This window comes from Chiloscyllium plagiosum, unplaced genomic scaffold (assembly GCF_037043375.1).
Source record: "Chiloscyllium plagiosum isolate Xiang-an unplaced genomic scaffold, Cpla_swu_hap1 HiC_scaffold_36, whole genome shotgun sequence".
Taxonomy (NCBI): Eukaryota; Metazoa; Chordata; class Chondrichthyes; order Orectolobiformes; family Hemiscylliidae; genus Chiloscyllium; species Chiloscyllium plagiosum.
Window position 1 is genome coordinate 19,888,047 of NW_028270174.1, and position 22,982 is coordinate 19,911,028.

Below are 22,982 nucleotides of genomic sequence, written 5' to 3' on the forward strand. Positions count from 1 at the left end.
AATAATAGGTAGATTTTTTTCACTTTGAAAATCATTGCATTAAAAAAGAAAAGACACCTATCTTGTAGATAAAAAGCATCCTGAAATTGAGATAATTAATCAGATAATTATTGGTTGACACTTGTCAAGAATCAGCATTGAATTGAATGCTTAGCTCTCTGTGAAAATGGGAGTGAAGGAATTCAGTCAATGCTGACAAAAGTATGCTCCTAATCAGAGGAAAAGTCTTGAATGGTTAGTTCCACTCCAATGCCTCAGGCTGCAGCCACTGCAAAGTCATCTGGGTGATCTAAGTAGGTATTCTAATGCTCTCTGTGATTAATATATGCCCATATGATGAGCGACACTTAACCTGGAAGCAGTACCAACAGGGAGAAAGTCAATTCCAAAAGGCTGTTAGCCAAGACACAAATATTACCTCCAGACAAAGAAGAGCTGCAGTTTTGGGAAGGGAGTAGAGAAGGCACATTTATGAGGAGCTGTGCATGTGTTATGTACTTAAAGAAGAAAAGATGCTAATGATTGCGTTAGGACTGGAATTGCAAATTTGACAAATTCATTACAAATGAGTTTTGACCAAACTGACTAGACCATGTAACAGGGTTTATTTAATGATTGAGATAAAGGAGTCTTTTGATGGGGGAGATGGGATCAGTGCCATCAAAACTGTTTTGAACCTAGTTAAGGTGTTCCTACAAGAGTATGCTATTCTAGCAACCTGTCTCACTGGGGACTGCAGATAGACTTTGGCTGCTAGTGAATGACTCAAGGGCCAAAAGGATTGAGTGTGAAAATAGGAATTTCCACATTCCAGAGACTAAAGTTACAGATGAACTTTGAACTCCATGTAATATCACAAGTCTATGGAGAGTGATGCAGGAGCTCAGGTTGTATAGGATGTAGCATTGCTAGATTGACTATTTAAAGAGAAATTGACTGATGTATTTAAAATAGCATTTGACTATTAATTCATGTATAATATTTGTTGTTCTGATACATGCTAAAGAAAAAGATACAAAAAATAGAATCTTGTTGGTAAAGATGCCATGTAATCCATATTGTTTTCACCTGAGCAGTGCTGGGTTTTAGAGCGGCTCTTCATTCCAGTATTGGACGAGGGGTAGAAACTGAATTTTAAATGATCTGAAGAGAGCATGTTTCAATGATTACACAGCCTCAGGCCATGTTTTTCAAATAAGTGTTGAAAATTTTGTTGGCTGGCCCAAGGTTTAAAGTAACGATTTCCTCTCTTGCAGTGAGGTAGCTTACCTGTGATGCAGGTGGAAATACCACTGGAAGGCTATCAGGATTGAGGTTGATCCTGGGTAATCAGAGGTGAGTGGACAAGTCCTATTTCACCATTAATGCTCGACCATAAGCCAAGGAAGGCAACTTAGTTTGGCCTTTTATGTTTGTTTGGCTATGGTTGATACCTGGAGGAAATGTTTACCCTTCGATTGTAGCAATAATTGCCCATTATAATTGAAGGTCGGCATGTTTCTGTGTAATCTATTTCTAAATTTCACACATCTCTGGCTATGTGCTATTGATGTTTTGAGAAAATGTGCTTGGCTATGATTACACTGAGATGCATTTGCGCTATCAATTAATCACAGGCAGTAAGCATTACTGTTCAAGTAGAAAATCAGTAATTAAACCAACGATTAAGGTGCAGAGTGGATTAAATCAATCCCAGTAAAAGAGTTTGCATCACTTTCTTTTCCAGTGTTAAATGTGTGTGCTATTAAAGCAAATTTGAAGCAGAACTTAATTGTTACCCTCTGTAAGAGAATTGCTTAGCCATAAATCTGAACTATATCTATACTACATATGAAAGTGGTTTAATTTATTGAACCACTGGAATTCATTAAGAATAGCTAACACAATTGCTGGTTTTAAATTTATTGGAAATCAATAATGTTTTTACACAAACTGGCCAAAATGATTAACTTGTATCATGCATAATATACTTAAAAATATTGTAACATACGTTATGTGGGTTTGGATGACACAGAATCCAAGTAAGTTGACAAATTAAATGCAATAAAAGAACCTACTTGCTGCATGACTGAATTCTTCCACTTACAAAATGAATACACAATGGATAAAGGTGCAGAAAATGTGCCAGTACACTTAAACCAGGCTGGCTATTATGGGATTCAGGGTGATCCATCTGCCAAATGTGTGGAGAAGGGTAATTGGTACCTAATTCATATTGTCATTTTTGTGGATGCATGATTTCCTGTGGTATTTCTCAGAGGCAATTTGTTCACAAAAATGCCCCCAACTCTTTTCCTTGAACTGTGTCTCTGTTTGTTTCCCCTCTAATTCCACTTTCTTCATTTTCTTTTTTTCTGTTTTGCATTCCATGCTTTCTCTTTCCTTTTCACTTTGTTTTGTATGTTCAAACTTTCCCTTTCCATCCTTTTTTCATTTCACTGTCCATCTGTGACTGTTTTACACCTACCTTATTCTTTCTGAAGGCGCCATCCCATGAGGGTGCTATGGAAGCGGTTCTAATATTTACTGTGAAGATTAAGGACAAGTATCCGTATGCATTGTGTTCTGCTGGAACGCAATAGTTCCGTTCTTGTGCAAACCCAAGTTCTAAGAAAATCATGCAATTGCAGCACTATTTAAACTAATGGGGCCGGAATCATACTATAACCAAAACAAGCTTGAAAACTTTGTGCTTTAGAAACAGTGTCCCTAATTTGTCAATTGTGTTATATTGAATTTGTCTTAATGAAACATGCATTATAGCAAAACGACCTGTACATTTCTCCATTTAATTAAATTTCTACAGTTCATGCTGGGGAACTGCTGAGCAATTAAGCCAGGGAGATATATCTGTTTTACTTTAACTCTGTTTTTGTGAGAAATAAATATTTCCTGCTTGAGCTAAAGGTTCTACAATTCTGTTTTGTTGTTTAAATATACCTTTTATGTATCCAGGGTATTGTCCATTCTTTATGGGTGAAGAATTCATGTAGTTTTTCCGATTGTGCTATTGACATGTCTTTTTATATCAAAGTATTTAAACAATTTTCAATTAATCTCATATCAGAATCTCTTTCTTCTCATTAGAACTCACTGTCAGCCTGTTATTTTATCCAGGGTGTCACAAATCTAATGCAATATGCTCTAGTCATGCCACAATATAAGAGGAATACAGGAGGAGTGATTATATATCTACTCGAAAGTATAACATGTTAGAGTTATATATCTGCTTTTGTATTGTGATGATTTGATAGAGCTTTTATCTAAGCAGAGTTGGATTGGTGTTTGGATTCTTAATCTCAGATTTGGTGGTGTAGTGGTAATGTTGCTGATGGTAATCTAGATTCCTATGTGAATGTCCTGAGCTCATGCATTTAACTTTTGCTGCAGCAAAGATTGGAAGTTAAATTCATTTACTAAAAGTCTAGAATTGAAATTCAGTGTCTGTAATGGTGACCCCTTATCACCCCATATTGTTCCAAACCACATCTGATTCAGCGATGTCCTTTCGGGAAGCACTCTGCCATCATTATCTCATCTGGCCCACATATGACTCCATACCCACAGCAATATGGCTGACTCTTAACTGCTGTCTGAATGGTTTTGCATGTCTTTACATTCAAGGGCAGTGTGTGTAATGTCTCATTACAACCTCGGTTCAAACATGGACAAAAGAAGAGCTGAATTCGAGAGGTGAGATGAGAGTGACTGCCATTGACATTAAGGCTGCATTTGACAGACAGTGGTATCAAGGAGCCTGGGAAATATTAGAATCAATGGAAGTCAGAGGGAAATCTTTCTACTCACTGGAGTCATACCTAGCGCACAGAAAGATGTGATATATGGTCATTATATATTAGTCATCTCAGCTCCAACACATCCGTGCAGAGGTTCCTGAGGGTAGTGTCTTTTGGCCCAATCATCTTCAGCTACTTCATCAATGACCTTCCCCATGGGGATGTTCACCGATGATTACACAATGTTCAGCACCAGTCACGATTCCTTGGATACTGAAACTGTCCACGTTCAAATGAAGCGAGACCTGGAACAATATCCAGGCTTGGGCTGAAAAGTTGCAAGTAACATTCATGCCACTTAAGTGTCAGGCAATGACTATCTCAACAAAAAAGAATCTAGCCCTTCAATGTGCATTATGATTGCTGAATCGTCACTATCAACATCCTGGGGTCACCACTGATTAGGAATGAAAGTGGACTTGCCAAATGGATACTGTGGCTACAATAGTATGTCAGAGGTTAGGAAACCTGTAGCTAGCAATTCATCTCTTGACTGCCCAAAGCCTGTTCACTATCTACAGGGCATGAGTCAAGAGTGTGATGATATACTCCCCACTTGCCTGGATGAGTGCAGCTCCAACAGTCAAGAAGCCTGACACTATCCAGGATGAAGTAGCTGACTTGATTGGCACCACATCCACAAACACTCACTCCATCTGCCACTAAGGCACAGTAGCTGCAGTGTGTTCTGCCTACAAGATGATAGGGGCAATAGTCAGAGGGCATTGAGTCTGGGTGGGTTATTCTTCGGAGGGTTGGCGTGGACTTGTTGGGCCAAATGGCCTGTTTTGACACTTAAGAAATTTGCCAAGGATTCTCCAACAGCATCTTCCATATTTACGACCAGTGCCAAGGACAAGAGCAGCAGAACTGGAGCAGTTCAGGAAAGTAGCTCATCATCACTTTCTCAAGGCCAACTAGGGATGGACAATTAGTGCTGGCCCAGTCAGTGGTCCCACACCTTTTGAATAAATGAAGCAATTAGGAATGGTTAATAACTGCTGGCCTCTACTCTTGTACTGCAGTGATAATGATCCTATCTCTGATCCGGAAGGCCAGTATTCAAGTCCCACCTGCTTCAGAGGTGTGTATTAACATTTCTGAGCAGGATGATTGTAAATATCTAACAAATGACAACCTTTCCAGTGATTCTTACATTGTCTTCAAAACAACAGACTTTTTCAGTGATTTGATAACAAGACAGGCTGTTCACAGAATGAGACCTAATCTTGGCGATCATCATATCGATACACATTAATCTATCAGAGTTATAGGCACAAAATGTTGTCTGTCCATTCTGGCGGCCTGAAAATTGCATGTTCCTCTTCTCCAGGCGTGGCAACATTCCGAGTTATTAGGTGATGATTTGCATCATGGTGGTCACCTCTGTGATACATATCACATCGTGTGGCTTTGACACCCCATTCAGACATGACAGTTTCTGCTGTGTTGGTTGCAGAGAAAGACAGTAAATCAAGAAGGCACAATGCTTGGCAGACTCTGTATTCTCTAGTTCCACTACTTGATCAGCTGAGCTTTTAATTTTAACTTACCCTTCCAATTCCCTTCCAAACAGTAAGCCTCCAGAACTTACGGTGATCAGCAACTGGCTTCCATCCAGTGTTCAGTGTCAATATTTGCCATCTTTATATCTCATTTGCAGGTACCCATGTAGCGGAGGTTAGGATTGTCAGGAGGTAGTAACTCAGCGATGAGCCCATCAGTACTGAAGACCTATCAATCACATAAACATGACTGAGCCAGAATATGCATTGTAGACTTAGCAATTGGTGAATTCTGATGAAGTTAGCATGCTCCAGGGTCTCTGAGTAGGCCTTGTCCTGCCAAGGATGCCAAGGCTGTATCTGAGAACATGAAGCTGGAAGCTGTCCAGCCTTTTCCCCTGCCTGGTGTATGTTATCAAGGTCTCATATTGTTAAGGAATTCACTGAAGATGCAGGGTTGGTAGCGTCAGAGTTTGTTGCTTCCAGTCTAATAGCTGCAGTTCCTAATTCTCTTTCTCAGCTTGGACATAACAGCTGCAGTTTATTTAGCTGCATGTGTTGACTTCAACATTAACGAGAGATTGACGGTGATTGTGAAGCTAGGGTATGTGAAGCTGTCAATAATCTGCATTGTCAGCAATGATTGGTAAACGATTATGTGGCAACATTCTGGATTAACATTTGTCCTCCTGAAGACAGGACTTCCAACCCTGACCTTGGAGAGATTCCCACCTTAGACAGCTGTCAGCCAATCAGACTTTACCTCTGTAGTAAAGCAGGGCCACATGGAACATTAAATACTGGTGAGACCACATGTAGTTTCATGGGTCGAAGGTGAAAATGTGTTGCTGGAAAAGTGCAGCAGGTCAGGCAGCATCCAAGGAGAATCGACATTTCAGGCATGAGCCCTTCTTCAGGAATGAGGAGGGTGTGCCAAGCAGGCTAAGATAACAGGTAGGGAGGAGGGACCTGGGGGAGGGGCGTTACCCTCACCTTAACCTCCTTCCACCTATCGTATTCCCAACGCCCCTCCCCCAAGTCCCTCCGCCCTACCGTGCTGTTTGGTATCAACACGACTTCACAAATCAACTGTCCAGTCAACTGAGCTAAACCAACACCACCAATTCGCTATGAGCTCCACCACAGAAAAAATCTTTTTATAATAAATAAGACATTTACTATCACTACTTTATGCACCAAATTCAATGCCAATGAATAACAATACTAATGGTATAACACACTTTTCAGCTATTTCCAAACGTTGAAATAATTAAAAATGTGCCTAATTTTAACTTATTTAAAATATATTTACTTATAATTAAGAGCTGGGCCATTAGAAGGGTAATAACAGTCCGAGAGGACCTATTCTGATAGAATTCCTGTAACCTTGTAATATCAACTATTGCCTGAGTGTTGTGTAAGTTTCAGTTCTGAGATTTCACTCTCATGATTCTGCTATTGATTTCTGTTTTTCTCAGTTGGGTTTAAGTTGCCAGTTGAAACTTTATTGCTGGAACAGCACAGCAGGTCAGGCAGCATCCAGGGAACAGGAGATTCGACGTTTCGGGCACAGGCCCTTCTTCAGGAAGGGCCTGTGCCCGAAACGTCGAATCTCCTGTTCCCTGGATGCTGCCTGACCTGCTGTGCTGTTCCAGCAATAAAGTTTCAACTTTGATCTCCAGCATCTGCAGACCTCACTTTCTCCTTTAAGTTGCCAGTGTCTCATTTAGTTGGAATAATCTACCCTCTGCTGGCAAGGTAGAGAATAGCAGAAAGAGTGAAACCGAAGAAGGTTATTTATTAGCTCAATCCTTCAGGCAAATATTTTCTCCTCTCGTATAATTTTATTGAAAAATTGAATAAACCTTAGAACACCACTTGTGAAAAAGGTAGAACATTCACACGAACAGATTGCTGCCCCTATTCAAAGAAAAAAAACTTTATCAAAGTAATGGAAAGTGAGAAGAGCCAATTATTCAAGTCTATGCATGAAAATTTAATGCGGAATTGCCCAAAATGTTAATTAGTTGCAAAGGGACTATTTAACTCTGGATCAGCATTGTATACAGTAGGGTTTTATTTGGGAACATTGGTTGAGAAGTGATTTGGCCAACTGGGTTTCACTGTGTATCAGTGGTCACAGTAGGAGAAGGGAAGGGTGGTGTTGTAATGCAGAAGGAGTTACAGATGTATTATTCACAGCCAAAACACCCCAGGCAAAGCCATGTTAGTGGTATGGGCATGATAAAGGAAGAGTAATGTATATAAGATCAAGTTTAGTAAAGAGACTGAATAGTTGCTTTCATTTCATTATTAAGGCGTGGGCACATTGCCAATGTTTATTTTCCAACCCAAATTGAAGTCGGTAGTGAAAGGGAAGGATAATCTGTCCCCTCTTAAAATCTGTCCTATGAGGCTCAGCATCATACAAAAATAGCAGCAGCAACAGACATGACTAAAGTTTTACAAGAATTAAAGCTTTTCTAAAGTATGTTGAACATTGATAACGAGCGCACGGTCATTAGAAATAGAAAAAGATCAATTAAAGCTTATGCATTGTGAACTTCTCTGTACATCAGGCTGACTTTTCTCGCAATTAGTGAGGAGTGCAGATGCTGGAGAGTCAGAGTCAAAACGTACGGTGCTGGAAAAATCACAGCAGGTCAGGCAGCATCCGAGGAGCAGGAGAGTCAACATTTCAGGCATAAGACCTTCATCAGGAATTCCTGAGATAGGACTTAAGCCTGAAACGTCATCTCTCCTGTTCTTTGGATGCTGCCTGACCTGATGTTCTTTTTCCAGCGCCTGACCTTTCTTACAAGTCTCAAGCATATGACATTAGGACAATGTCAGGGGATCTTGCCCCTCTCCACCCTGATGTGACCTAACAGGAGTCTGTTACTGCCATATTTGCGACCTCATTAGCCAGCAGATTCTAGACTTTGGAAGTTTCCGGATTTCAGTTCAGATCAGGCAGCTTGGACTGTGGACAGGTCGGGTAAACTCATGGACGGTTATGGGAAGACAGGTACACAAAGCTAGAAACTAGTCTGGAGCCACACTGAACCCTATGGAATTATCCAGAAAAGTTTTCTTTTAAAAAATCATTTACTCAATTTTAATCGCTGTTACAAAAATGTACAGTTTTTGGACACTGCTGCTTTTCAGGTAGCCAGATTTGAGGTACTCTACCAGGATGATGGGCCTTAAATATGAGATGGTCAAGCGTAAATGTGTAAAATTATTCTAGAAAAACTTCTTTGTCCAGAGAGTGGTTGGAATGGGACCAGCTACTTGATGGAGAAGCTGAAATGAATATCATTAATGTACTTAAGGAGAAGGTACAAAAGAGAGAAAGGAATAGACTGATAAGGAGTCATAGGAGAACAGCATACACTTGTTGGGTCAGGTGTTCTGTTTCTGCACTGTGAATACTATGTAATACTGTATCACTATGGGATCTCTTGTCACTTGATCGGAAACATACATTATCAATGGAATGGCAAGCTCTGGAGCTGCTGGTCTGCTCCTCGGCTTATAACTACATACAGTTGTTGCATGCTCAGTCCTGACAATGCTCACTGGTCTCTGTGCTGCTCTGTTGTAATGGTGCAGTTAAACTAAATCTTAAACTAACCACTGCTGACATCTGTTATAGTTAAAAATCACACAACACCAGGTTATAGTCCGACAGGTTTATTTGGAAGCACTAGATTTCAGAGCACGTTATCTGATGGTGTGTGATTTTTAACTTTATCCACCTCAGTTCAACATCATGGCATCTGTTATGTGAGCTCACTGGATTCTTTAATAAAGTACGGTAGATTTGCTGCCACCATATGGTGTTGGGGCCCTACAGTTGGTCTAGTATAGTAGAAGACTGATGAACCTATCCCAACAGTCACTGCAAGAGAGGTCAGATCACTTTTCCTTCATGTGAATCCAAGGAAAGTGATGGGACCAGACGGAGTACCAGGCCGTGCACTCAGAGCATGCGCAGATCAACTGGCAGAGGTCTTCTCGGATATCTTCAACCTCTCCCTGCAGCAGGCCACTGTCCCTGCCTGTTTCAAGAGGGCCAGCATCATCCCTGTGCCGAAGAAGGGCTCATGCCCGAAACATCGATTCTCCTGCTCCTTGGATGCTGCCTGACCTGCTGCGCTTTTCCAGCAACACATTTTCAGCTCATGCAGAATGTCTCAATGACTACCACCCAGTGGCCCTAACTTCAGTGGTCATGAAGTGCTTTGAAAGGCTGGTGATGGCATTAATCAACTCCCGCCTCCTCACTACTCTTGACCCACTCCAATTTGCCTATCGGACAAATAGATTCACTTCAGATGCTTTATCACTTGCCCTTCACTCCTCCCTAGAACATCTTGACACCAAGAACAGCTGCGTAAGAATCCTACTCATTGACTACAGTTCAGCCTTCAACACTATTATCCCCTCGAGACAGATTGCTAAACTTAGTGATCTTGGACTAAACACCACTCTCTGCAACTGGATTCTCAGTTTCCTGACCCAGAAGCCACAGACAGTGAAGATTGGGGACAATATTTCATCCTCACTAACACTCAACACTGGAGCCTCCCAGGGGTGCGTACTCAGCTCCCTACCATACTCACTGTCTGCCCATGACTGCATCACCAAATACCAGACTAATGCCATTTACAAGTTCGCTGATGACACCACCATAGTTGGTCGAATCTCAGATGGCGACGAAACAGAGGTGGAAGACTTGGAAAAATGATGCACTGAGAATAACCTAGCTCTCAATGCTGGCAAAACCAGGGAACTCATTATTGATTTTCGGCAAGATGTTACTCATGCCCCCTGACACATTAACAGCGCAGAGGTGGAACAAATGGAGAGTGTAAAGCTCCTGGGAGTGGTCATCCACAACGAGCTTTCTTGGATTCTTCATGTGGATGCACTGGTTACAAAGGCCCAACAATGTCTCTTCTTCCTCAGACAACTGAGGAAATTTGGCATGACGGTGAATACCCTAAACAACTTTTATAGGTGCGCCATTGAGAGCATTCTGTCTGGATGTATCATGACCTGGTATAGCAACTGTACCATTCAAGATTGGACATTGCTACAGAGAGTCGTGAACTCGGCCCGGACAATCACAAAGGCCAACCTCCCATCTATAGAATCCATCTACCAGGCCCACTGTCAAGGAAAGGCCACCAGCATTCTCAAAGATCCATCCCACCCTGGCAATGTTTTTCTACAACCTCTACCATCAGGGAGAAGGTCCATCGGGGAGAAGGTACAGAAGCCTGAACACATGCAGCAGCCGGTTTCGAAACAGGTTCTACCCTGCTGTTGTTAGAATACTGAATGGACTCACAAATTCTTAACATTTGCCTGTACCTGTGTTTTTGTTTTTGCTGCTGTTTACCTATTCTTTTCTTATCTATGCTACTTAACTCTGTGGCCTACCTGTATTGCTTGCAAGACAAAGCTTTTCACTGTGCCTCAGTACACGTGATAATAAATTCAATTCAATTCAGTTCAAGAAAACTAATACTGTAGTTGGTCTAATGAGAAGATGCTCCATTAGAAGAGAAGGCAGAAACAATAATTTTGCTTTGTTTTGAGAACTTGGAATAATTTTCAGGGTATAATTTGACTGATTATATCAATTTGGGATTTATATTGGTTATCGTGAAAGGAAAGCTCAGATCAAATTAAAATATGTGGAATAACATTTGCTATGGAACAATTAAAAGTTTGGGAACTGCAATAGGAATCGTAAAGTATGTCCACACATTGGATACAGTTTAAGAAAAGGAGAACTGTAGATTGCTTATACCAATTGATTTGATAGTTAAAGTATTTACTGCCTAATGGCAGCAATAATTCTCTAAGAGAATAGGCTGCAAGCATTTGAGATGAGGCCCAGCAAATGTGTGGAAAATATTAGATAATGCAGAAACAAGCTAGGGCATTGATTAGATTAGATTCCCTACAGTGTGGAAACAGGCCCTTCAGCCCAACCTGACAAAGAGTAACCCACCCATTTCCCTCTGACTAATGCACCTAACACTATGGGCAATTTAGCACAGCCGATTCACCTTTGGACTGTGGGAGGAAACCCACGCAGACACAGGGGAATGTGCAAACTCGACACAGACACAGACACAGGGACTGTGAGGCAGCAGTGCTAACCACTGAACCACTGTGCCACCTTGGCAGAGGATGTTGAACAAATAGATAGCACATACTCCCATGAATTTGTAGCATCTCCAATGTTTTGGTTATCACTCAGTTGGTATTAGTTCTAAACTTCACTTACTTGATTCACTGAATGGCAGAGAAGAGTTGGCAAGGAATAGGGAACTTGGAGAACAATGTGCCAAAATGTACAAGGCAAGAGCCTTGGGTCCTGGGTCCACTTGCAAAATTGGTATATACATTTACAACTTAAGCTCAACATCTAGCCAGTAACTATGGGCAGAGAAAAATAAAGAGAAAGCTCAAATTCATTACCTTGACCAGACCAAGGGCCAAAACCGAAGAGCTGAAAGGGTTAAATAAGAGTTCAACAGTCTCAGTTTTTGGTTTAAGAATAAATGTAGATAGAACTGATGGAACACAAAAGGATAGGCTAGGGAAAGCAAGGCCATGGAATCAACAAAGACCTTGGATAAATACAAACAGTCCCTGATGTATGTACTGTGGGAGTATCGTACATGACCTGGAGTGTGTAAAAGCTGAAGAACGTGTGACCTGGCTCAGAGCATTAATCGTACATTCACAGGTTCAATAATATCACTCTTCTGGCACCAAATTGCAATTAAATAGCAGGTCATTCTTTTTTCAAGAATGAACATAAAAATTAGTGTCAAGCAATCATGACCATGATATAAATTGCCTCCTTGTCATATCAGATAAGCATGTCTATGCAAACACTATCTTAAAAGTTTCACCTGGGTTCACCAATTCTGAACTACATTTCAAACCCGATGCTGGAAAGACAACACTTTGGAGCAGCCACGTTCACACACTGAACTGTAAGTCTGCAAGGGTCAAGGAGGCTCTTTTTAGGAGGGGATCAAGCAGGCTTTAGAGCTTTGTGAAGTTTACATAATTTCTCAGGATCATCAAGAAAGTGGGGATTACTGTCCAATTGCGCTGATAGTGTCATGCCTGACATCTCCTTACGTATAGAACTCAATAATGTGCGCTTTCTAGTCTGCAATGGATACAGTCCTTACTTAATATCAATATTTCTATGGGTGTAGAATTTGCACTTATTCTTCGAAAAGCTTTCACGGTCTCACACAAAGTAACTTGCTCATCAGTTTGTTCTATTAAGATATCTTCCATGTTATGTAAGAGCTACCAAATATTTGACTTAAGACTTGTTATAAATTTGGTTCGAACTTGGACACAAAAGTTGACTTATCAAAGAAAGGTAACAAGGACAAGCGTTTGACTTTATGCATTACCAATGAGTCCTAGAAAAAAATTAAATCAATGGATGTCAGTTGGGAATAAACATAAGAGTATACAGGGCAAACCCCTCATAAGTGACTGCCATAAATGGTGTGTTCTGCTTTTCATGGCGAGAAGAATGATTCTTTTGGCAAAGTGGTGCCAGTCACATTCTCAACACTAGGTGGTGCAATTGGCACAGAATACAGAATACAATCATTTGACATGAAATTTATGTAGCAAATAGCACTCCGAAAACATGCATCGTTACTCCTAATAGATTCCACAATAAACCATTTACTTAGAAGACTCTTAGCTTTCCCTTTGGCCTTGAATAATGTGTGTAATTTATTACACATTTTTCAAAATTCTGAATAAATTGAAATGTTCATTCAACAGAGAAGATGAATGCCATATTTATTTATGTATTGTCCAAACTTTTTAACAGAATCATTACCCAGAAATCTACAAACTATTGCCTCAGAATAGCAAAGCAATCATCCTCTGGGAAACCTCTCTGAAGTCAGCCAATTGACCGGAGAGTGAATCTGGAATTTTCTTGGTCTGCCACACACACTGTTTATTCACTTTGACAAAGACATGTGTTATGGACTAACAATCAATTTTAATTACAATTTGCATAATATTGTATTGTAGTTACTCCAGCTTGATTTCACAGCTCACTCTTCTGCCTCGCACTCACTGGTCTAGATTCATTGTTAAGCAATTGATCAGTTATTAACTTATTATTAACGCATTTTCAAATCCATTCATGTTTTTTGGAAGCCCATTCAGCCTTATGAGATCTCTGTGTATCTCCAGTTGAGATCTCTCGGTGATCTCTGATTTAAAATTCTGTGTTATCGGTAGCTGTACCTTCAGCTGGTTCAGTTGTAAGCTTTGGAATTCACAAACTAGACATCAGCCCCCCTCCACAGCCCCCCCCCCCCCCCCCCCCTCCACTTTGCTTCTCTCTTCATTTGAGAAACTCTTTAAAATCAGCCTATTGGTCAGTTGCCTTAATATCTCTATTAGATTAGAGTCAAATCAATTCTGTGAAGCACTTTGGGAACTTTCCCTATGTTAACAATGCTATAGAAATGCAAATTGTTGTAAACAGGATGGACAGATCAAATATCATCTCGATTTGCCGTCATGGGTATCCCTGTTGTAACGGATTATATCAGCAAAAAGCTGTCTCTCCACAGCCATACAATCCATGGGTTGATTCCAATATGACTCTTATTCAGAACTTCTCCTCTTCAGAAGGAAGAATCATATCAGACTCAAAATATTAACAATGTATCCCTCTCCGCTGATGCTGTCAGACCTACTGAGTTTCTCCAGCATTCTGTATTTCTATGTCAGATTTCTAGCATTTGCAGTGTTTACCTTTGAACTACAATACATCAACCTGGATAAAAGTCCTGCGCATCTGTCACGCGACAGGAATTTTACTTCACGCACAACAGTTTAACAGTTTCACGAAAGAGGAGGACAATCGATTCCATTTGTTTCTTTGAACAACCTGGCAGTTCCTCAGGGACAAGAGACGTCACAGTCTTATAAAAACCTCCATCAACAATTAGTTTGTAACTGACTCAGGTAGGGTCTTTTGACACAGTGGTAGTGTCCCTAGCTCTGAGCAAGGAGGACTAGCTTCAAGTTCCAGCTACCTTGAAGGTGTGTCATAATATTTTAAAACAGATTGATCAAATATAATTGATCCCAGGAAATATCAGTTTGGATTATCTCCTTCCAGGGAAAGAAGCGTTTAAAGGACATGCTAATAAAGCACAAGTTCATGTTATCAAATAATATACTGCCAGAGCAGCTACAGCCAACTGTCCACTTCTCTGTCTCTCCATGAAAATTGTGTGACTGTGCGCACTGCATGTTAGTAAAAGGTCCTTTGTCCTGCACTGCATTACACTTAAGATGAACTTACATCCAGGCAGCTTGCTGCCGAAATGGGTATATTTCTATGATTGCTAAGTCTAAATTTTGTAACTCTGGGAAGTAATGAATAAGTACCAATAACCTCTTCATTTAGTTATTTATTTATGTATTCACTCATGGGATGTGGGCATCACTGGCTGGCCAGCGTTTATTGTCTGCTCCTAGTTGCCCCTTGAGAAGATGATGGTGAGCTGTCTTCTTGAACTGCTACAGTCCATGTGCTGTGGGTTGACCCACAATGCTCTGAGGGAGGGAATTCCAGAGTTAGACCCAGCAAGAGTGAAGGAACACTGATATATTTACAAGTCAGGATGGTGAGTGACTTGGAGGGGAAATTGCAGCTGGTGGTGTTCCCACGTGGATGAAACTGATCATGCGTTTGACAGGTGCCAAGGATCTTTGGTGATTTTTTTTATCTGCAGTCCATCTTGTAGATAATATACACTGCTATTGCTGAACATTGGTGGTGGAAAGAATGGATCCTTGTGGATTTGGCACCAATCAAGTGTGCTGCTCTGTCTTGGATGGTGTCAAGCTTCTTGAGTGTTGTTGGAGCAGCACCCATCCAGGAAATTGGGAAGTATTCCATCACACTCCTGACTTTGTCTTGTAAATGATAGACAGGCTTTGGGAGTCAGGAGGTGAGTCAAACACAGCAATACTCCAAGCCTCTGACCCACCTTTGTGGCCACTATGTTTATATGGCCAGTCCAGTTGAGCTCCAGTTGGATATTGCTAAACCCCAGGATATTGATAGTGTGGATACAGTGATGGTAACACCATTGAATGCCAAGAGGCATTGGTTAGATTGTCTTCTTATTGGAGATGGTCATTACTTGTCATTTGTGATGCAAACATGAGCTGCTACTTGTCAGCTTAAACCTGGATATTGCCCAGATCATGTTGTATTTGAAAATTGTTATGGACCAGACCAAACTCCCTTCAACTATATCAAGGAGATAGCCTAGACCTTAACTTGTTCTTATTTAAAGGCAAGTGTAAAGTGCTGTGTTCCAGATGTAATTTGAAGCACTACCAAGCTTCAAGCAAAGCACACTTCATTCTTAGTCTCCAGTTAAAATACAAATAAAAGAAAGAAGAATTGATATAAATTGGCGTGATGAGACTATGGCTTTAAGCAGTGTATTTTGTCTTTTTTTGTGAAGAAAGGTTTGTTCTGGTCAATAACTTTTTACTCTATTGGAAAAATTAACAGACAAATAGATATTTTAACCACTAAACAGCAACTGTTCCTATATTGTAATATCCCACAAACACACCCTTGGCAGAGGCGAATTCAGTAAAATAAATTGTCTCACGTGAAATGTTTCCCCAGTCCAGGAGGAAAGAACATCAAGTGAAAATTCTAGCATAGAGAGTGAGAGCTCAAGCAGTTTGCTGTAATAGGGAGCGATGTATGGCAGCTTAAAAACCCCAATGGCTACTGAAAGCTAAACCAAAATCCTTGTTCTGTGGGAGCCTGACTTAATTCATTCATGCTGCTGCTATTGTTCCAACTTTAAAAAAAAAACCCAAGGCCTCACAAGCTGTTTACTTTGTTTGCTTGGAACAGACCACTTACCACCTCTGTCAAACTGTCTTCATAAAAGGAAGGACAAAATACACCACTTAAAGCCAAAATAAATTGCATACATATCTGAGGAGACTCAAATGGTGATGAATATTGTGCAATCATCAGCAAACATCTAACCTTACAATAGAGGGATGAAAGTTGATGAAGCAGCTGAAGATGGTTGGGCTGAGGACACTAGCCTAAGGAACTCTTGCAGAGATGTTCTGGAGGTGAGATGACTGACTTCCAACAACCACGAGAATCTTCCTACGGGCCAGCTATCACACCGACCAATGGAGATTTTGCCCCAATACCAATTGATTCCAGTTTTGCTCAGGCTCCTTGATGCCATATTCTGTTGAATGTCAAGGGCTGTCACACTCTCCTCACCTTTGGAATTCAGCTGTTTTGTCCATGTTTAAACCAAGGCTGTAATGAGATCAGGAATTGAGTGGCCCAGGTGGAACCCAAACTGGATGTCACTGAGCAGGTTAGTACGAAAAAGGTGCTGCTTGATAGCATTGTTGATGACATCTTTCATTAATTTACTGACGATCAAGAGTAGACTGATTGGGTGGTAATTGGCCAGTTTTGATTTGACCTGCTGCTTGTGTACAGGACATACCTGGGTAATTTTCCACATTGTCGGGTAGATGACAGTATTGCAACTGTAGTGGAACAGCTTGTCTAGAGGAACGACAAGTTCTGGAGCACAGGTCCTCAGTACTATTGCAAGAATCTTGTCAGGGCCCATTGCCTTTGCAGTATCAAGTGTCTCCAATCATTTCTTTATATCACATGGAGTGAATTGAATTGGTTGGAGACTGGGATCTGTGATGCTGGGGACAATGGGGGAAGGATCACACATTGAGAATTCTTACTGAAGATTGTTGTAAATGATTCAGACTTACTTTTTGCCCTGCTGTGCTGAGCCCTTCCTGTCATTGCTTTTGGGGATATTTACAGAGCTTCCTCCTCCTCCAGTGAGTTGTTTAATTGTCCATTCACCACTCGACATGGCAGCACTGCAAAGCTTAAATCTGACCTGTTGGTTGTGAAATTGCATAGTCCTGTCTATCACATACTGCTTACACTGTTTGACATGCAAGTAATCCTAGTTGGTGGCTTCATCAGATTGACGCCTCATTTTTAGGTTTGCCTGGTGCTGCTCCTGCCATGCCCTCCTGCACTCTCCATTGAACCACTGTTGATCCCCTGGCTTCATGGTAATGCTTGAGTGGGGAATATGCCAGGCCATGAGGTTGCAGACTGTGCTGGAGTACAATTCTGCCCAGTCTTGAGTTGCTCGATCTGTTTGAAATCTGTCCCATTTAGCAAGGTGATAGTGGCACATAACATGGTGAACGTTGCTCTCAATGTGAAGATGGGGCTTCATCTCCCCAAGGACTGTGTGGTGGTCACTCGTATTAATAGTATCATGGGACACATGCATCTGCAGCTGGCAGGTTGGTAAGGATGAGGTCAAGTATGTTTTTCCTTCTTCTTCATTCCCTAACCACCCACTACAGATCCATTCTAGCAGCTATGTCCTTTTGGACCCAACCAGCTCAATCAACAGTACTGCTGCCAAGCCTCTCTTGGGGTGCATATTGAAATCCCCCACCCAGAGTATATTTTGCATCCATACCACCTTCAGTGCTTCCTCCAAGTATTATTCAACATATTCATCATTTACTGATTCATCAGCTGATGGAGGACAGTTTGTGGTAATAAGAAGGAGGTTTCCTTACCCATGTTTAAACAGATGTCATGAGACTTTATGGGCCCTGGAGTTAATGTTCCCAAGGCAACTCCCTCCTGATTGTATACGATGGTGCCGCTATCTCTGCAGTAGGTCTGTCCTTCCAGTGGGACAGGACATGTCCAGGGCTGATAATGTTGGTGTCTGGGACATTGTGTAGTATTATTGCATAAGTATAACTATGTTAGGCTGCTGCTTGACTAGTCTGTGAGACAGCTGTCCCAATTTTGACACTAGTCCCCAACATTTTAGTAAGGAGAAATTTGCAGGGTCAGCAGGTTTTTTTTTATGCTGCTGTCATTTCTGGTGCCAAGGGTGGTGCCTGTTGGTCCATCCAGTTTCATTTCTTTGTTGAGACTGTAGTCATCGACATAATAGAATGGCTTACTTGGCTATTTCAGAGGGCAGTTGAGTGCCAACCACAGTTTAGTGGTTCTGGAGTCACATAGAGGCCAAACCAAGAGCAAGGTCAATTTTTCCGACAAATGACAATGGTTTCATAGCCATCATTAAACTCTTAATTCCAGATTTGCCTATTTATATGACTGTAAGTCTAAATTTTGTAACTTTGGGAAGTAATGAATATGTGCAAATAACTGGTGAAACCAAATCAATGAAAGCTTTCTTATGGCAAATTAAAAATCAATAATGTTCCAGCAGTCTCACAATCCACAGCTTTGTCAACAGGGCTTGAGCCTATAACCCACTGTGTAGAAGGATTGCGGGCTTCTGTCTTTGGAAGCAATAGATGTACTGTTAGGCAGGTGGGAATCCTACTGGCAGGTACGCAATCGTCTTCCAGGCAAAACAAACACACAACAAATCTTAGACCAGAACCAAGGAGATCCGTCACTGGGAATTATGTCCCTCCCTCAAATGCTAAATGAATAATGGTGGAGATGGGTTGAGGTTATGTTTCAACCAGGGCCCAGCAAATGTAACAGCACAGGATGTATTTTAAGGTGGCACTTATGATGTCTTCATTCTTTTAATATTAAGAACAAAAATAATTTATTTGGTAATATTTAACTTCTTTTGTTTGTGAAATATTTATGAGATTTTCAAATAGATTTAATTTAAAATGTACAATGGCAGCCTTCAGTCTCATGAGATGATGGTTCGTACCTTGGTGGACAACTTGGCATTAAGTATTGCCTGGTCTGGCTCAGAAACCCTACTCTAGATGGCAGTCTTGATTACATTCAACTGCAGAGGATGACGGGGGCCTGAGAAGGTACACGATTCACTGGCCTAGTATCCTCTGAGCTGTCTTCTTGGTCAGATGAGTTTTCTGGTTTTCCTCACATTTTCCAATGGCCTCCAAACAGTCAGCCTTTTGTGATCGTAGCCATCGATAACTGACTTCCATCGATAATCTGTGTCAATGTCCACTACTTTATATCGCGCTTGCAGGTGTCCTTGTAGGATAGATATGGATGTCTAGCAGGTGGTGACCTAGTGAGCTGTTTACCATAGAGAAGGTCTTTATGAATGTGGTCTAGTCATTTGAAACGTAGTTAGCTTCATAAGGAGTGCACAATAAATAAATTGGTGTAATCGAAGACTTGCAGCATCAGTGACCTTACCCTCAAAAAGTGATACCAAGGATATCTACCTGACAACAGAAAGTTGAAATGAGTTGGTCTTTGCTCTTGCCTAGTATCTGTTGTTCAGGTCTGTCTACTGTAGAGGAGTGCTTTTTGGATACAGGCTTAGCAGGCTTGCAGCTCAGTGCTGTCAGTGAGGTTATTGTTGTCTCATACTCTGATACTAAATTCAGATAGAATCACTGCAATGTTTGCAATGCACAGGTTGAGTTGAAAACAAAAGGGACAGACTGCTGGTGAATGTGGTGCCTAGCTATGAAAAGCTATCAACAATCTTTGATGCATCACAATACCAATACTAATTGATGGTGGTGGACCAAGACCTGGTCAATGACATTTGTCACCCTGATGCTGATGTTCAAAACAAACACTTCACACACCCTGAAGGTGTTCTTCAGTGAGTAATACCACTGCTGGGTCATTGGCCTATGGCAGTTCCTCACTTGGGAGTTGTACATTTTTGTTTTGGAACTAAGGCAAACAAGGATTGGCAACCTCCTGGAGATTCTGGTATATATGCTGACACACTCTGTAGATGGAGAAAGTGAGGACTGCAGATGCTGGAGATCAGAGCTGAAAATGTGTTGCTGGAAAAGCTCAGCAGGTCAGGCAGCATCCAAGGTGCAGGAGAATCGACCTTTCGGGCATGAGCCTGAAGAATTCTTCAGCATTTCTGAAGAAGGGTTCATGCCCAAAACGTCGATTCTCCTGCTCCTTGGATGCTGCCTGACCTGCTGCGCTTTTCCAGCAACACATTTTAACACTCTGTAGATGAACTGAATGGGTGAGTCAGTAGCAAAGAGAAGAATATGCCAAAGCTTGTTGGTGTCAGAACGTAACCCTGTTTAATCCCATATGGATCTTGAAGGGCTCCATTGTAAACTCTTCAAAGCTGATCTTACCAAACATGTTGTCATGAAAGGAAGAGATGACACTGCATGGCTTTGGCAGGTAGCCAATTTTCTTCTAAAATAGGCATCCTCTACTCACCTACTTGAAAGCATTGATGAGGCTGATGAAGGTAAATACTATGGCCTTGTTTATTCATGGCATTCTCTTGTGGCATTCACATTGCCAAGACCATGCTGGTTATGGATGTTTTGGCTCCAGGGGATTGGTGTGCAGGAATAAAGAAGCCTTGCTGCAGTTGTGGCTTTCAGTGGACACCATCTGGATTGCAGTTTAAGGAAGGAAATACTTGCATAGTGACAGTACAGCAAAAGTTCACTAGGTTGGCTCCAGAGATGAGAAGATAAGAAGAAACTGAATAAATTTGGCTACTTTCTCTGGAGTTATAGAGTCATAGAGATGTACAGCATGGAAACAGACCCTTCGGTCCAACCCATCCATGCTGACCAGATATCTCATCCCAATCTAGTCCCACCTGCTAGCACCCGGCCCATATCCCTCCAAACCCTTCCTATTCATATACCCATCCAAATGCCTCTTAAATGTTGCAATTGTACCAGCCTCCACCACATCCTCTGGCAGCTCATTCCATACACGTACCACCCTCTGCGTGAAAAAGTTGCTCCTTACGTCTCTTTTATATCTTTCCTCTCTCACCCTAAACCTATGCTCTCTAGTTCTGGACTCCCCAACCCCAGGGAAAAGGCTTTGCCTATTTATCCTATCCATGCCCCTCATAATTTTTTAAACCTCTGTAAGGTCACCCCTCAGCCTCCGACGCTCCAGGGAAAACAGCCCCAGCCTGTTCAACCTCTCCCTGTAGCTCAGATCCTCCAACCCTGGCAACATCCTTGTAAATCTTTTCTGAACCCTTTCAAGTTTCACAACATCTTTCCGATAGGAAGGAGACCAGAACTGCACGCAATATTCCAACAGTGGCCGAACCAATGTCCTGTACAGCCACAACATGACCTCCCAAATCCTGTATCCAAAAAGCACTCCTCTACAGTAGACAGACCTGAACAACAGATACTAGGCAAGAGCAAAGACCAACTCGTTTCAACTTTCTGTTGTCAGGTTTATATCCTTGGTATCACTTTTTGAGGGCAAGGTCACTGATGCCGCAAGTTTTCGATTACACCAATTTATTTATTGTGCACTCCTTATGAAGCTAACTACATTGTACTCTATGCTACATTCTCCCCACCCCCACCCTCCTCTAGCTTATCTCTCCACGCTTCAGGCTCACTGCCTTTATTCCTGATGAAGGGCTTTTGCCCGAAACATCGATTTCGAAGCTCCTTGGATGCTGCCTGAACTGCTGTGCTCTTCCAGCACCACTAATCCAGAATCTGGTTTCCAGCATGTGCAGTCATTGTTTTTACCACCATGAAGCTAACTATGTTAGCTTACCAAACGCCTTCTTCACTATCCTATCTACCTGCGACCAAGGAGCTATGAACCTGCACTCCAAGGTCTCTTAGATGGAAATATGACCTCGATGAAACATGCAAGATCCTGAAGGGGTTTGAACAGGAACAGACACTGGGAAGTTATTTCCCTCGGATTGAAGAATCTATAACATGGGACACTGCCTCAGGATAAGGAAATACACATTGAGATAAGGAGAATTCTTTCCACTCAGAGGGCTGTGAATCTTTGGAATTAGCAACCCACAGTATTATAGAAGTTGTATCATCAAGTATATCCAAGGCTGAGAGAGATTTTTGGTTTCTAAGTGAATCAAAGGTATGAAGAGTGAGTGGAAAGTGGAAAGGCTAAGATCAGCCAAGATTATACTGAATTCAGCCTTGACATGCTATATGCCCTTACCAATCATATTATCATGGAGAGAAGGAATTATACTGAGCAGGTTAGTTGGAACAGGCTCAACAAGCCATTTGTTCTACTCCTAGTTCTTGTGTTCTGAAATCACACTGACATTCGGACAGATGGATTCAGCCAAATTCTGCAGTCTGACAAGGGCAGCACAGACAAATGCTATTCTCATGATGTTCTGCAAGCAGATGTGCCAGTGATTAATGTGATCAATTAGTGCAAGCTGCCTTTTTTTGTATAAGGTTGAGATCTCAGCACTACATATATCCAAAGGCACTACCTCAGCAGAGACAGGGAAGCTTGTACAGATACTGCAGGAGTGCTAGTTTCCTCTGCCCGGTTTTCAAGCAGTGTAGCATCATTACTGAGAGCTTTTCCAATAACAAGGGAGTGAATGATTTAGTTCATCTTAACCATGGGTTCAGTATTTAGCTCTTCCATGACAGGAAATTTCTCCATAGTGTCTAGAGCTGCCTTAGTGACACTGGAGCACAATTTGAGGTAGTTTGATTATACTCGATGATGATCTTTGATTCCATATTCATGAAGAATTTCATTAAGAATGATCAATCTTTATCAGTA

At 41.5% G+C, this 22,982-nt stretch overlaps 1 long non-coding RNA gene across 1 annotated transcript in view; it reads left to right on the forward strand.

Annotated features, from left to right (window-relative positions):
- LOC148139911 (uncharacterized) overlaps positions 1–22,982 on the forward strand; it is a 48,491-nt gene that overhangs the window by 19,227 nt on the left and 6,282 nt on the right. The window contains exon 2 of the long non-coding RNA XR_015753232.1: positions 1,257–1,335. This is a non-coding gene — a long non-coding RNA (uncharacterized LOC148139911). The remainder of the gene's footprint in view (positions 1–1,256; positions 1,336–22,982) is intronic.